General features: G+C 39.6%; 1 pseudogene; it reads right to left on the bottom strand.

The window, feature by feature from the left end:
- Positions 1–380: 380 nt before the first annotated feature.
- LOC116268816 lies at positions 381–16,299 on the bottom strand (annotated as a pseudogene).
- Positions 16,300–16,306: the final 7 nt, after the last annotated feature.

Below are 16,306 nucleotides of genomic sequence, written 5' to 3'. Positions count from 1 at the left end.
GTATTGAAATCTATTTCGTCTGACATAAGTGTAGCTACTCCTGCTCTTTTTTTTGGTTTCCACTGGCATGGAACATCTTTTTCTGTTCCTTCATTTTCAGTCTATGTGTGTTTTAACAGGTAAAGTGTGTTTCTTATAGGCAACAGATCATTGGGTCTTTTTTTTTTTTTTTTTTTTTTTAACCATTTAGCCACTCTATGTCTTTTGATTGGAGAATTTAATCCATTTATAGTCAACTTTATTATTGATAAGAAAGGACTTACTCCTGCCATTTTGTTATTTGCTTTCTGGTCCCTTCCTTCCTTCCTTCCTTCCTTCCTTCCTTCCTTCCTTTCCCTCCCTCCCTCCCTCCCTCCTTCCCTCCCTCCCTCCTTCCTTCCTTCCTTCCTTCCTTCCTTCCTTCCTTCCTTCCTTCCTTCCTTCCTTCCTTCTTGTGAAAGTGGTTTTCTCTGGTGGCATGTTTTAATTTCTTCCTTTTTATCTTTTGTATACCTGTGGTAGTCTTTTTTTTCAAAGTGAAAGTAGTCACTATTTATTAACTAATCAGATCACAAACATAAGCATGATAGTCACCTTAATTCATCTTTCTGATAAGCTTGTTGATATGGTCTTCCCTGTGGCCAGTATCTCCACCTTCTACAAAATGGGTGGTCTTCTTCTTAATTCTAGCTCATGGAGAGTATGATTTGAAAGGCCACAGAAAGTTATTTGCTTCTTGCAAGCATTTTCCAATAGTATCAATCTCATGAATCAGATTTGCCATGCAGATGATGCCATAGTTACCAAAATATCAAACAATCAAAGTGTTACCTGTCAAGACAGCTCACTTCTTATTGAATTTGCCATAACCACACTTGTAGATTGCTGACATCTACTGACTTCCTCACTGTTCACTTACTGACTTCAGGTTTGGGTACCCCCATGTAACATATGGTCCTACAATCCTCAGCATATTAATTGAAGCCTTGTTGAGCTTACCAAAGCTTCCACTGAAAATCTGAAGAAGGTGAAGAAGCTGCAATGCTTTTCAGACCTTTGGGCTCACACCATTGATACCTCTAATCCTGCTGACAAATGCCAATTTGGGCTCTGCAGGAAATAGAAGTTGCTAGCTTTTTTTTTTTTGTCATCCTAGCCATTCAAATCTCAATTCTGTACGTTTGCCTATATTCCTTGTGAGAGTGCTTAGCTTTTTCGTAGATGAGCTTCCTTCTTGCCTTTCAGTGCATCTTTTGGGCAAACTTCTTTCTCAGATGCTTTATCTTCAGCTCTGCAAAATTCCTTCACTTTTTTTTTGAGGGGATTCTAACACACCAGAAACCTTCTTCTTCTCTTTGATACCCTCCATGGCTCCAGCAGGAAAACAGGCCAACTCCACGTTGGCCTGTTGTAGGTCTTTTTATTTGAGGTTACCATGAGGCTTGCAAATGACATCTTATAACCCTTTATTTTACACTGGTGACAAGTTAACTCTGATTGCAAAAACAAACTAACAAGCAAAGAGAAAACTAATAAAAGCTCTACACTTTAACTTCATCCTTCCCTGCTTTTAAAATTTTTGTTGTTTCTATTTATATCTTATTATGTTGTCTATGTCTCAAAAAGTTGTAGTTATTATTTTTATAGGTTCATCCTGTAGTCTTTCTACTCAAGATATGAGTAGTTTATACACCACGATTACAGTGTTATAATATTCTGTGTTATTTTGTGTACTTACTAGTACCAGTGAGTTTTGTTCCTTCATGATTTCTTATTGCTCATTAACATCTTTTTCTTTCAGAATGAGGAACTCCCTTTAGCATTTCTTGTAGGTCGGGTGTGGTGTTGCTGAAATTCCTCAGCTTTTGTTTGTCTGGGAAAGTCTAGTTCTCCTTCGTGTTGGAAGGATATGTTCACTAGATATACTATTCTAGGATAACATTTTTTTTTCTTCATCACTTTAAATGTGTCATGCCACTCTCTTCTGACCTGCAGGATTTCCACTGAGAAGTCCGCTGCCAGATACATTGAAGCTCCTTTATATGTTATTTGTTTCTTTTCTCTTGTGAGATGCTTTTAGTATCCTTTCTTTCTCCTTGACCTTTGAGAGTTTGATTATTAAATGTCTTCTGTTAGTCTTATTTGGGTTAAATCTGTTTGGTGTTCTATAACCTTCTTGTACTTGAATATTGATATCTTTCTCTAGGTTTGGAAAGTTCTCTATTATCTCTTTGAATAAATTTTCTACCCCAGTCTCTCTCTCTACCTCCTCTTTAAGGCCAATAACTCTTAGATTTGCCCTGTTGAGGGCAAATTCATTCTTTTTTATTTTTTTCTTTTCTCCCTGTGTATTTTCAATAGCCCGTCTTCAAGCTCACTGATTCTTTCTTCTGCTTGATCCATTCTGCTGTTCAGAGACTGATGCATTCTTCACTTTGTTAATTCAATTTTTCAGCTCCAAAATTACGCTTGATTTTTAAAAATTATTTCAATCTTTTCATTACATTTATCTGATAGGATTCTGAATTCCTTCTGTGTTATCTTGAATTTCGTTGCACTTACTCAAAACAGCTATTTTGGGCCGGGCGCGGTGGCTCAAGCCTGTAATCCCAGCACTTTGGGAGGCCGAGACGGGCGGATCACGAGGTCAGGAGATCGAGACCATCCTGGCAAACACGGTGGAACCCCGCTCCCTACTAAAATACAAAAACTAGGCTGGGCGCAGGTGCATGGATGCCTCGTAGTCCCAGCTACTCGGGAGGCTGAGGCAGGGGAGAATCGGCGAAACCCAGGAGGTGGAGTTTGCGAAAAGCGAGCTGAGACCCGGCCACTGCACTCCAGCCTGGCGGCAGAGCGAGACTCTGTCTCAAAAAAAAAAAAAAATGACAAATAAATAAATAAAAACAAAACAGCTATTTTGAATTCTTCGTCTGAAAGGTCACAACCTCTGTCATTCCAGAATTGGTCACTGATGCCTTACTTAGTTTGTTTGGTGAGGTCATGTTTCCTTGGACACTCTTGATGCTTGTCGATGTTCATCACTATTTGGACATTGGAGAGTCAGACATTTATTCTAATCTTCACAGTCTGGGCTCGTTTGCACCCATCCTTCTTGAGAAAGCTTTCCAGGTATTCAAAGGGAATTGAGTGCTGTGATCTAAGTCTTTGGCCACTGCAGCCATGTGTGCATTAGGGGGCAACCAAACCCAGTAACACTGTGATTCTTTAGACTCGTAGGGGTACCGCTTTGGTGGTCCTGGGTAATATCTGGGAAAAGTCCCTGGATTACCAGTCAGAGTCTTTTGTTCTCTTTTCTTGCCTTCCCCCAAACAAATGGAATCTCTCTATGTGTGTTGAGCTACCTGGAGTTAGGGGTGAAGTGACACAAGCACTGTGGCACCACCACTGGGACTGCGCTGGGTCATACCAGAAGCCAGCATGGGACTGGGTCTTGGCTGAGGCCTATGGCAACCATTGCCTGGCTACTGCTGTTTATTTCAGGCCCAAGGGCTCTTTATTCAGCAGGTGATGAACTCTGCCAGGACCGGATCTTTCCTTTCAGAGCAGCAGGTTCCCTTCTGGCCCAGGGTGTGTCTGAACATGTTGTCCAGGAGCTAAGGCCTGGAATGAGGGCCTTGGGACTCTTCTTGGTGCTTTATTTTACTGTGGCTGAGCTGGTATCCAAGTTGCAAGACAAAGTCCTCTTTACTCTATTCTCTCTTTTCCTCAAGCAGAAGGAGTGTCTGCCAGAGCTGAGAGCTGTGCTTCCTGGAATTGGGGGATGGGAAGTGATGCAAGCACTCCCTTGGCTGCCCCCGCTCATGTCTCACTAGGTGGCATGCACCTCAAGTCCACTGGCTTTAAGCCCTGCGCAGCACCAGGACTTGCTCAAGAATTGCAGTCCTGATGGCTTAGACTGCCTTTCAAGTTTATTGAGGACCCTAGAGCACTTTACCAGGCAAGTTAGGGGTGTTAGCAAGAACTTGGGGCTAGCAAGTTCTGACTGCTGGGATGGATGATTTCCTCTGGCTAGGGCTGCTCTAAATGCTCCCTCCAGAGCACCAGCTGAATTCTGCCCTGTGTTGCTTTCTGCTGCGATAGGCAGCACTGAGTTCCAATGCAAAGTACCACACTCACTCTCCTCTCCCTCCCCCTAAGCACACAGACTATCTCTCTTTGCCGAGCAGCACTCCTGAGGCATGAGGGAGTAGTGGTGTTGGCAATTCAAGACTGGCTTTCCTACCCTCTTCAGTGCCTCTTTCCTTGATAAGATATTAAAACCAGGAACCACGATCATGCGTTTGATTTTTGGTACTTATGAAGGTGGTTTCTTGTGTGAATAGTGGTTCAATTTGCTTTTCCTGTTGGGGGTAGGGGGCGAGAAACACTGGAGGGCTGTATTTGGCCATCTTGCTTCAAGAGGCCTCTCTGGTTGGCTTAGTTGAAGATGACAATCCACCTGCTATGCATGAGAAAAGGTAGCATTTACGTCCAAAGACATTCGATTGTATTGCCACGAGTGTAGAAAAAGTGCTTAAACTCAACTATAAGGAAAACATCTTATTTTCAAGTAAGCAAAATAAAGTCTTCTTTCTTTTATCAGTTGTTTTCACAATGGGAGAACAGAGAGACATTTCGGTGTAGTGTTTAAACAGATACAGTTTGGATTCAGGCAAACCAGAGTTGAATTTTTGGCTCTGCCACTTTGAAACTCTGCAGTCTTGAACAAGTTGCATGTTTCTCTAAGTCCCAGCTTCTTATCTGTAAAATATGGATAATTATAAAAATATCTCCCCCACAGGGTTTCTGTGAGGTTTAAATGGGATCATACCCAGACAATCCAGTAGCTAGCACAGGGTGGCCTTTCAGTTAATGCTATTTTCTTTCCCTTACACTCTGCCTCATCCTCATCCTCTTTCCTCCAGGCTCAAACTCAGAAGAATAGGGAATCAGTTTTGTCTTGATCACTGATGTATCGCTAAAATTCATCTCATCACAATTACTCAGTAAATATTTGTTGAAAGAATAAATGAACAAATCTCCTCTCTGAGTAAAGCAATTCAGAAAGCTGGGCTCTGCAGGGATCAGATTTGCTTTAAACTATATTTTTGTTTTTCAAATCGAAAAATTTATTTTTCAAATTTATTTTTGTAGAGGCAGGGTCTCACTATGTTGCCCAGGCTGGTCTTGAACCCTTGGCCTCAAGCAATCCTCTTGCCTTGGCCTGCCAAATGCTGGGATTACAGATGTGAGCCACCACATATAGCCGAACAATATTTTCAGAAGCCATACAGAAAAGGGAGTGTGTTACCAAATCCATTAGCCTTCAGAAGACTCTAAAAATGATAGTGAAATTCCTGGTTTATACATAGGCACTTCAAAGAAATTTTTCAAGACTACAGTGGAAGCAAAGAAGAGGCAGCTTAATTTTATTGACACATAGAAGTAGTATTTTTTTTTTAACATTTCCTTCATTCATGAGAATAGAGAATCACCATGAGTCTTGCCTAAAGATATTGAATCAATGTGCTGCTTTAGCTAAAAATAGAAAGGAAAGGTCATCAAGAAGATCAACAAAATGTACATTAGTTTGTCTTTGGCTATGACAAGGCTCACCCTTGCCTGAAAAGTAAGTCTAATTCTATGATAACCACTGCTAAAAAATCAGAAGATGCAATTTCTTGATCCCACAAACATAAAATAGTTAGTATGCCTCTTTGTCCTCTTTGTTTCATAAGGGATTCTAAGAAGCATTTAAGGGAATGTAGAGTATGTGCTCGCTGGTAAAGAGTTAGTCATTTTATAATATGCTTTAAAATCACTTTATTTTTAGAATGTTCCCTTTGATCATTGACATCTTAATGTACTGTAATTTAAAATTTTTGCATGTTGAATGAGCAGAGCACAAGCACTTCACAACGGTGAGAATAATTGCTACTTAAATATGCCATAAATCAATATATAATGCAAGGATACACAATAATGGTGCAGAATATTTACCATACTTTGATAGTAATAAAAAATAGTTTAAAAAGGGAGGAGGACGCTAAATGGAAAGCTCATTTTATTCTCACAGAGAAGGGCCAGAACAAAAAGAAAACAGGAATACTCATTTTAGATATATTCTCTAGTTCTTTATTTGTTAACTAGTTCTTAACTATTTGTTAATGTGATACTCTAAACAGTAAAATCCATGATTTTAGTATGTGTGTATAAACCTGAAACTTACTTTTAGATAATCTCAGGGAGGATATATTTCATACGTATAAGTACGAACCAAAATTTAAAGGAAAACTAAACTCCATTGTTTCTAAATTTAAAAACCTTTGCGTGTCTTTAAAAACAATTTTGTGCACAGTTGAACTCTCAGGTACAATGGGACTACGATGCTAAAATACTGCAAGTAAAAGTTTTGTTTGTTTGTTTTTTGTTTGTTTTGAGATGGAGTCTCATTCTGTCACCCAGGCTGAAGAGCAGTGGTGAGATTTTGGCTCACTGCAACCTCTGTCTCCCAGGTTCAAGCGATTCTCCTGCCTCAGCCTCCTGAGTATCTGGGACTACTGGTGTGTGTCACCATGCCTGGCTAATTTTTGTATTTTTAGTAGAGATGGGGTTTCACCATGTTGGCCAGGCTGGTCTCGAACTCCTGACCTAAGGTGATCCACCTGCCTTGGCCTCCCAAAGTCCTGGGATTACAGTCATGAGTCACTATTCCTGGCCATAACTTTTCTTAGAACTTAATTAGAGCAAGAAACTTCCAAAACTTTGAAGGAAGATGAGTATAGTGTGTTAAAGGAGGTAATTTTCCTTAATTGCTAAGTCCAAAGTTTACTAGCTTGTAGATAAAGTTTAGAAATTGTTTAAAATAAATCCATGTTTTCTCAGAATAGACTTTCTTGTCCTGTCATCCTTCTGGAACCTGGCATACTATACTGTGACAAGATCAACAGAGAGAAAGACTGTCTTCACATAAATAATGTAAAGGAGATTAATCAAGATAAAGGAAAATCTTGATTATTTTGCAGAGAATCTCTGAGGGCACTCCACATTGAGTTTTCTCTGGCACCTTTGGTCCTGCTCGAAGATGTCACTCAGGCCCCAGCCTCTTTTCATTTTTCTGCTCTCATGAATGGCGTGTTTCCCTTCATGCTAACAAAATAGCTGCCTCAGCTCCAGACATCACATCCTTAAAAAACAAAGTCAAAAAGCAAGCAAGAAAGAAGGTCAGAGAGCTTCTCCTCATATAGCTCTCTTTTTATCAGGAGGAAAATATTTTCCAGAAGCTCCCAAGCCGACTTCCATTTTCTCTTTTGTCTCAATGACTACAACTGTTTTACCCACCTCCCCAACCCAGTCACAACAAAAGAGATGAATATATCCATTGAATTACAACACTCGCGGCCGGGCGCGGTGGCTCAAGCCTGTAATCCCAGCACTTTGGGAGGCCGAGGCGGGTGGATCACGAGGTCAGGAGATCGAGACCATCCTGGCTAACATGGTGAAACCCCGTCTCTACTAAAAATACAAAAAAAATAGCCGGGCGAGGTGGCGGGCGCCTGTAGTCCCAGCTACTCGGAGGCTGAGGCGGGAGAATGGCGTGAACCCAGGAGGCGGAGCTTGCAGTGAGCTGAGATCGCGCCACTGCACTCCAGCCTGGGCGACACAGCGAGACTCCGTCTCAAAAAAAAAAAAAAAAAAAAAGAATTACAACACTCACCAATTTGTCCCCTGGGGCTAATAGAGGGGTCAGCTTTCACTGAGTACATTGTTACCAAATCTTTGAATGAAATTGGATTCTGTTAGCAAGGAATAAGGTTAAGATGATGTTTGGTCTGAAACCAATAATGCCTACCACACCACACAGACCAGTATATACATCTGAATGTCAATTTATTCATTTACACTGAGAAATATTGCCAAACAAGTTGGGCACTTGAGTTCTTTGGCCAACATATTCTTTTCTCATTAAAAATTTTCATGGAAAGTGCTACGATTTGAATGTGCTCCTCCAAAAAGCCTGGGTTGGAAACTTAATCTCCAGTGCAACAGTATTGGTAGGTGGGGCCTAATGGGGAAGAGTTTAGGTCATGAGGACTCCACCCTTATGAACAGATTAATGTCAATTATGAAAGGGCTTAGAGGTTGCAAGTTCGAGCTCTTGCTCTCTCTTGCTCTCTCTCTCTCTCTCCCTGACCCCTCTCCCTCTGCCTCTCTCTGCCTCGCTCTTTCCCTCTCTCACTCTCTCGCCTTCTACCTTGGGGTGATGCAAAGGCCTTTGTCAGATCCTGACACCTTAATACTGGACTTCCCAGCTTCCAGAACTATGAGAAATAAATTTCTTTCCTTCACAAGTTACCCAGTCTATGGTCTTCTGTTATAGCAACACAAAACAGACTAAGACAGGAAGTTAAATTATAATAAGAAAGCTGCCAGATGAGGAATCAGACCTAGAGAAGTAGTTGTCCCTCTGTGCTTCTTGTCTCCTCTGCCTTCAGTGCTTTTCCCTTTTTTTAACTCCCACATGTCCTTGAAAATTCAGCTTAAGCATCATCCCCCTCTAGAAAGCTTTCTTTATTACTCCCTCCCTCCAAACCTGCACCTCCCAGCCTTAGCTGAGTTACTTGCCTCTCTTCCATATTACCATGGCATACTGTGCATAACTATCATTACACCTACTCTATCGTACTGCAGTTAGTCCTCTTCACTAAATTTGAGTTCTTTAGAAGCAGAAACTGAGCAACCTTGTATTTGTAGTCTTAGTGGTGAGCACAGGGCTCAATATATAGATATCGAAGGACAGGTATTTGTGGTAGAAAGAATAATGAGCCCTTCCCAAAGATGGCTACATGTTAATCCATGAAACCTGTTGTGATGGTTAGTTACATGTGTCAAATTGGAGGGTGTTTCTGGATGAGATTAACATTTAAATCATTGAACATGTAGTAAAGCAGGCTTCCCTTCACAATGTTAGTGGGCCTCATCCAATCAGTTGAAGGCCTGAATAAAAATAAAAAGACTGGCTTCTCTAACCAAGAGGGAATTTTTCAGCAGACTGCTTTGGATGTCATCGGTACCGCTGGCTTTCCTGATTCTCTGCCTCCTGGTCTTTGGACTGAAACTACACCATTGGCTCTCCTGGGTCCAGAGCGTGCTTGCTCACACACTGCAGATTTTGGACTTGCCAGCCTCCATAATCACATCAGCCAATTCCTTATAGTTTCTCTTTCTTCTCTTTTCTCCCCGTCTAACACTCCCATATCCCCATATATATTCTATTGGTTCTGTTTCTCTGAAGAACCATGAGCATCTATAAGTATATTATCTCGCATGGCAAAAGGGAGTTTGCAGGCATGATTAAGTGAAGGATCTTCAGATGAGGAGATCATCTGGGATTATCCGGTAGGCCCAATGTAATCACAAAGATAATTTGGAAGCAGAAGTGTCAGAGTCAGAGAAGATTGATAGCAGAAGCAGAGGTCCAAATATGTGATTGCTGACTGGAGATTACAAATCAAGTATAGTATTTGTAGGCTGGAAAAGCAAGGAACCAGATAGAACTTCCAGAAGGAATGCAGCCCTGTTGACATCTTAATTTTTTCCCAGCGAGACTCATTTTGGATTTCTGACTTCCAGAACTATAAGAAATTTATGCTGTTTTAAGGTAGTAAGTTTGTGGTGATTTGTTAAAGCAGTAATAGAAAACTAATAAGTATTCAAGAAATATTTATTGATTGACAAAACGACTTAAGTGTTTGATCTATTGAGGTATAATAATAGCTATCATTTATTTATTGCTTGCTATGTAATAGACATTTTTAGACATTCAGTCTTGATCCTCAAAACTAAACCTTCATCAGGTCATAATTATACCCATTTGCAGATGAACAAACTAAAATACAGATTGATAGGATAATTTTAGGGAAGTGCCACACCAGTAAATGTTATAGCAGATATGGTAAACCAAGGAAAGTTCTTTTTTTCCTTTTTAAAAATTATCCGAAAAGATCTTGGAAAGACACATTCCTCTAAATCTCAGTGCTCCCAGGATATCCTAAGACCTAAGAGCTGCAGCTCTGTCATACAATAGAGGGTTAGCCAATGGTAGTACCAAAAGATGGCCTGAAAGCCCATTAGCCTCTTTCAGATCTCCTTCAGCACCCCTAAAGTAACCCAAACAATAGCAAGATTGAAATAAAAACAATTTGCTTATTTGCAAATGCAGTTTCAAGACAGGCTTCTAGCTCCTCCTGGTGCAGAGCTTATCTCCCCATAAGTCCCTCCGGCAGGAAGTTCCGGAGCTGCCCAACAGGACTGTCTTTGTCAGGCTCCCACGTCCCCAGACTGAGACAAACTAAATATTGGGGATAAGGCTCATCTTTATTGTCATGTTTTTGTATGTTTATTAATTCCTATCTTTTGAAAATATTAACGTAATCAATTAGACCATAGCCATGGCTTCCTCAGGCAATGAGACAGTCTTTTAAAGCTTATTTTGCATATGTATAAGTGCATCAATTTCTTATACATTTCAAACATTTATAACTATCTGACAATCATATTTCTAAGTTATGAGCTTCACTTCATGACTATCCTAATGTATTGCCTATACACAAATTACATAAATATCTGAATATTTACTTAGAAAATCTTTTTAATGAGCAAAGGCTTATAAAGTAATTGCATTATAAAATACCAATTGAAATGATTCATAAACTGTAAAAACTCTTCTCCAAATGTAAGTACATGCAACCACGAGTTTATTTTGAGTAATCATGTCTTGGTGTTCCACTGAGAAATATTTAACACAGTAATAATGATCACTCTTTTATACCTATGGATAAAATAGAAAGGTCTGTTTCCCTTATTTGCTTTTTATAAAAGAAGAGTCATAATTTTTTTTAAATTTCAGAGACTGTTTAAATTGCTGTATAGATGACATTTGAAAGAATTGACTGAATGCCATTATTTGTCTAATTGAAGGGTGCTTTTTTAGAACGTAACAATTAGAAAAGTTTATGGTTAGAACATTTCTAATATGGACAATTTAGTTTGTCTGTATAAAACCAATGTGGGTGGTCTTATCACCACTACCACTGAGTTCACATGCAGAGCATCCTTTTAAAACTTGGGAACTATACATTTGCCAACCACACAGAGTTTGCTTAGTGTTCACATGTGAAGTATGGGTATTTTTACCAGTCCTTTTGTTAAATATATTAATTAACTCACTTACAAATGTTAGAAAGTGGAACAATAAGGAAATTTGTAATAAGCAGTATTTTATTCCCTTCTTACCATTTGTTGATTTCTAACCACAAACATAATTTACAGCAGTAAATATTTTTGGAAGAAATTAATACAGTAACAATTTCTTTTAAATGCTTGTTTGTAGTAAATGTTACCTCCAGGCAGGGCACAGTGGCTCACACCTGTAATCCCAGCACTTTGGGAGGTCAAGGCGGGCAGATCACCCGAGGTCAGGAGTTCAAGACCAGCCTGGCCAACATGGTGAAACCCCGTCTCTATTAAAAATACAAAATTAGCCAGGCGTGGTGGTGCATCCCTGTAATCCCAGCTACTGAGGAGGCTGAGGCAGGAGAATCACTTGAACCTGGGAGGCGGAGCTTGCAGTGAGCTGAGATCGTGCTACTGCACTCCAGCTTGGGTGACAAGAGTAAAACTCCATCTCAAAAAAAAAAAAAAGTTACCTCCAAAAACTACAGCATCTAAAGCTTCAAAAATAATAAATAAAAGGCAAAATCCTTTTGATGAACTTTTATCTTTTCTCTGCCAAACCAGCTTTCAATCTTGACTCCTTCTTTTCCCTGGCTATGTATCCCCTTTTATCAAATAATTCGCTGGAAGTCAGGATGCAGTCCTAGCTACATAAGAGGCTGAGGCAGGAGGATCACCTGTACCCAGAAGTTCAAGGCCAGCTTGGGCAACAGAGTGAGATTCTGTCTCTAAAAAATTGATAATAACAAAATGAAATCATTCTCTGAGTTCTATAAATTCTCAATCTTAGTATTTCCATGGGCGTATCACTCTCTATTGTAACTCTCTTAATTCCAGCCACCATCATCTCTTAGCTTGGTTTATGACAATAGTCCTCTAAATGGTTTATCAATTTCTTTGCCTCTAACCTCCACTACCAACCTCCCACATTGGTGGAATTTCACTCTCTAAAATTCCAACAGAGCAACTATGCTTTGTAAAGTGAGAATCAAATCATGCCACTCTGCTACTCTGCTGCTTAAATCCTTCAACAGCTTCTTACTGCTCTCAGAACCGATTTCAAACTTCAGATATTGAGACATGAAGCCCTAGGTGATTTAGACCCTGTTTAGGTCCCCAAATGTATGATCACTTAACAATACAAACCCAAAGCGCAAGGACCATGACTTAAAAACAAATTACTAATGTTATCATTGCCAGTTCAGTGTCTGGAAGACGCTAGGTGCTCAATAAATATTTGTTAAGAATTTTCTGGCCTAGTTCTATAGTGTGAAAAATATACTCTCAATCTATTGAAGCTGATATGAAATTGACAGGCTTCCCAAATTCTCCATCAGCTCTCTGAGATTCATCTTCACTAGTATTCACTTTCTGGCACTGTGGCACTATGCTTTCTTGATTTATGAAACTCTATGACATTAGACCACAGCCAAGGGCTACATCCCAGAGTACTGCCTGGGGGAGCCCCTCAACAAGTGAAAGTCAACTCTCTTTAAGTTGCATGAGTAGAGTTCATATAAAACTTAGTATATTTTATTTTAACTACTAAAATTCAATTTGCATTCTGAGATTTTAAAAATGGTATTTCAAATGTGCATATGAACCCCTAGAAAGTTATTTTAACATTTAGTGTCTGTGTAAATCAACAAATAAATACTATTAAGTCAGAGAGGTTTTTAAATTTTAAGGCAAGCTTTCCTAGTGATTTTGGTCTTAGCTCTAAACCACTCATTATAGTTAAACTTTCAGATGTTCCCTGAATCGCTCATCACTAACCATTCTCCTTTTCCTGCCTCTTTGAGTAGTTCCATAAAAATACATATTATGAATTTGGTAGCACTCAATTTCATCATGAAAAGAATCTCATTACTTAACATTGGGATTCACTGGATGAGAGGTGGCATTTAATATAATTTAAATGATGAGATAAGCAAGTTAAGCCATTAATGAGGATGGAGAGATTATATACTTAGCATCTTTGGTTATCACTTTTGAAATAATTCATATGCTCACCCATACTTTCATCCATCTATTCATTCAATTATTTCCTGAGAATCTACTATGTGCCAGCTTCTGTTCAAGGCAGTGGGGATACAGCATCTCTTATATAGCAGGTGAGGTCTGTCCCCTTATGGAGTTTATATTTGCTGAGCAGAGACAAACATGAAACAAAGAGGCAAAATTAAGAATAATATAGCTTCAGAAATTGCTAACTACTCTAAAATATCTAAAATGTGGCAATGGGATAAAGTGACAGGGGAGAGATGCTAACTTTTGTCAGGGTGATTCAATAAAGGATTTCAATGATGCATTTTTAACAATGAGGAGGAGCCGCAGGAAGATCTAGAGGAACAGTGACCTAGACAGGGCAGAGACAGGGCAGACAAACACAAGAGCCCTGGTATGGAAATAAACATGCATATTCTAGAAAAATAAAGAGCAGTGAGGAATATCATAATATAATGACTCTGTGCCTGGACAAGAGATAATGATGGTTTGAACTAGGGTTTTAACATTGAAGATGTTAAGTGGTTGAGCTGGGTATATATTTTGGAGGTCCAACCAACAAGACTTGTTATGGCATGTGGAGGTATGAGGAAAGAGCCGCTCCTAGGTTTTTGACTTAAATAGCTGGGTAGATGGTGGTACTGTTTACTGAGATGGAGAATATCGGGGGAGTTCTCTTTAGAATTTGTTATTTGTTCCATTTGTAATCTGATAAATATATAATACACCCAAGAAGAGATATCAAGTAGAAAGTATAGAATATTTGAGTCTGGAACTCAAGATAGGCCAGAAGTGTCACTTTCATCAAACACTTCTCTGCTACAGGCTATTTTCTTTCATATTAACTCAAAATTCATGAGAACTGCAGCCACCCACATCAATATGATATAACTATAAGGCCTAAGAACTGAGACCACCTGTGTCAATATGACTTAGTTATTTGTTCCAAGAAAACTTGTCCAGAGGAGGTAAGACCATAAACCAATAAATAACTTCACTGTTTTCTTCAGGAAATCCCTGCAAATCAGATCATCTGAGAGAAGATGGCTTACCTGGATAAAGCTCCCTTATCAAATCATGGTTTATATATCAAGAGTCATGTCAAAAGTCTCACCTCACTATGCCTACCAACCCTAAACTATTATTTCACAAACTTGCGCAATCCCAATCTGTTCCCCACTTTGTTGTTTATTATTATTTTATTTTTATGTTTTTAGAGACGGGGTCTCACTCTGTCACCCAGGCTGGAATGCAGTGATGCAATCATAACTCACTGCAGCCTCAAACTTCTGGGCTCAAGCAATCCTCCCACCTCAGCCTCCTAAGTAGCTGGGTTTATAGGCATAGGCCAGTGCACCCAGCTAATTAACAACAATTTTTGTGAGGGGAAGTAGAGACAGGGTCTCATTTCATTGCCCAGGCTGGTCTTGAACTCCTGGTTTCAAAAGGTCCTCCCACCTTGGCCTCCCAAAGTGCTGGGATTATAGGCATGAGTATTCCCCATTTTGAAATACCTCCGGTAAGACCCTTGAGCCTAGATCCCCTAAATCCTATACAATTCTCTGATTCTTCTTCCTTGATTCTGTCGAGATGCTTTTCTCCCTGACTGCAGTGACTTCTAAGAAACTGAGTTTTGCCTTGTTAAGCTTGCCTGGTTGTATTTTGGAGAGTTAAATATTCTTTACTACTTTTTCTTCTGCCTTTACAATAGATGTTCATCCTGCAAATAACTATTCTCTGAAAATAGCTTCTCTGAAGTTCACAATTAGTGGAATGAGATTTCTGAAGCTGGGTGGACCCTTAAACATCTATTCGAATCAGTTGATTTCCCAGACAGGAAAACTGACGCCAGAGCAATTGTGACTGGTGTGACTGGTCTATTGTCACAGCTGGTTAGCAGCTACTTAGATTATAAACACTTACAACTCCCAGTCTGGCACTCTTTAGGGAAGAATACACCAGCTCATGTTGAGCAAGATGAAATAAATTATTCTATTTTATTTTCTAGGAACTTCCTGGCAGGAGAGCAGCAACCTGGCTGTTTTAAGTTTTAGTTTTATTTATGGTTGTGATGCTTCTGTACTACTTGCCAGGCTGGCTTAGGCATTAATTGGATGTATTCATAAAGACATTAGTAAATTATAATTTACATTTACCAAAAATTCAGATAATGAAAGTTCATTAATCAGCAGAAAGACCAGAAATCTCAACTGCCAAAGCATGCGTTCCTGATGTAGGTGAAGATTTCTCCTAATCTAAACATAGAGAAATGAAACAAAAACAACCCCCCACCCCACTAACTCACCAAATCATGTATTCCTTCTCAGAGGGCAAGATTTGCCATGTAAATAAAATATGCAAGAAGTGACAGTCTCTTTGAATATTCAAAATATGGAGTCTCTTTGAGAAAGCAGAAATACACAGGGCTGATATGTGTACATCTTCCCATTTTAACTTGTATCTGGTAAACACTGTGGAAAAATCTCAAAAATTTTCTGCAAGAACAATTGTAACAATTCATTCTCTGCTCCTTGTCCCTTGATTTCAGAAATTGTCTCTTCTCACTTCCATGTTATGACATTGGGAGCTGCCTCATAAATACTCCATGACTCAATGCTCTAGCCATACTTGACTGGACCACAGGGGAGCACCTGGCCCACGGGCCAGTGGACTAGGGACCATGAGATTTAAGTCAGCCTCTCAGTGCCTGGATTATAAATGTATAAAATCGGAACTTGCTGTTAGCTGTACTTTGTCATTTGCAGCAAAAAGCAGAGTAGGCCACATCTTTGCTTAAATTTCTGCATTGCCCTTGAGCCAGATCATTAGGGTGGGGGAATCTCTTCAAGCCAATCCCCCCTTATGTACCCAAATTACCAAATTAATACCAGACATGTAGAAAGAATGAAAAATAAAAAAGAATAAAAAAGGAAAAGAGAAGGAAGCACTACCAAATTCCTGCCCTATCCTCCATCCCCTGGAACCAAGGCAACAATGTACCATTTGTACATTCTTTGTTAGGACGGATGGGCTGGCAAAAGATATAATATTAGGCTCCTTTTCTTTGATCTTCACCATATCTTCT

The sequence above is a fragment of the Papio anubis genome, chromosome 9, assembly GCF_008728515.1.
Source record: "Papio anubis isolate 15944 chromosome 9, Panubis1.0, whole genome shotgun sequence".
Classification (NCBI taxonomy): Eukaryota; Metazoa; Chordata; class Mammalia; order Primates; family Cercopithecidae; genus Papio; species Papio anubis.
The sequence above is the reverse complement of the archived record's forward strand: the minus strand, read 5'-3'. Positions and strand labels throughout refer to the sequence as shown.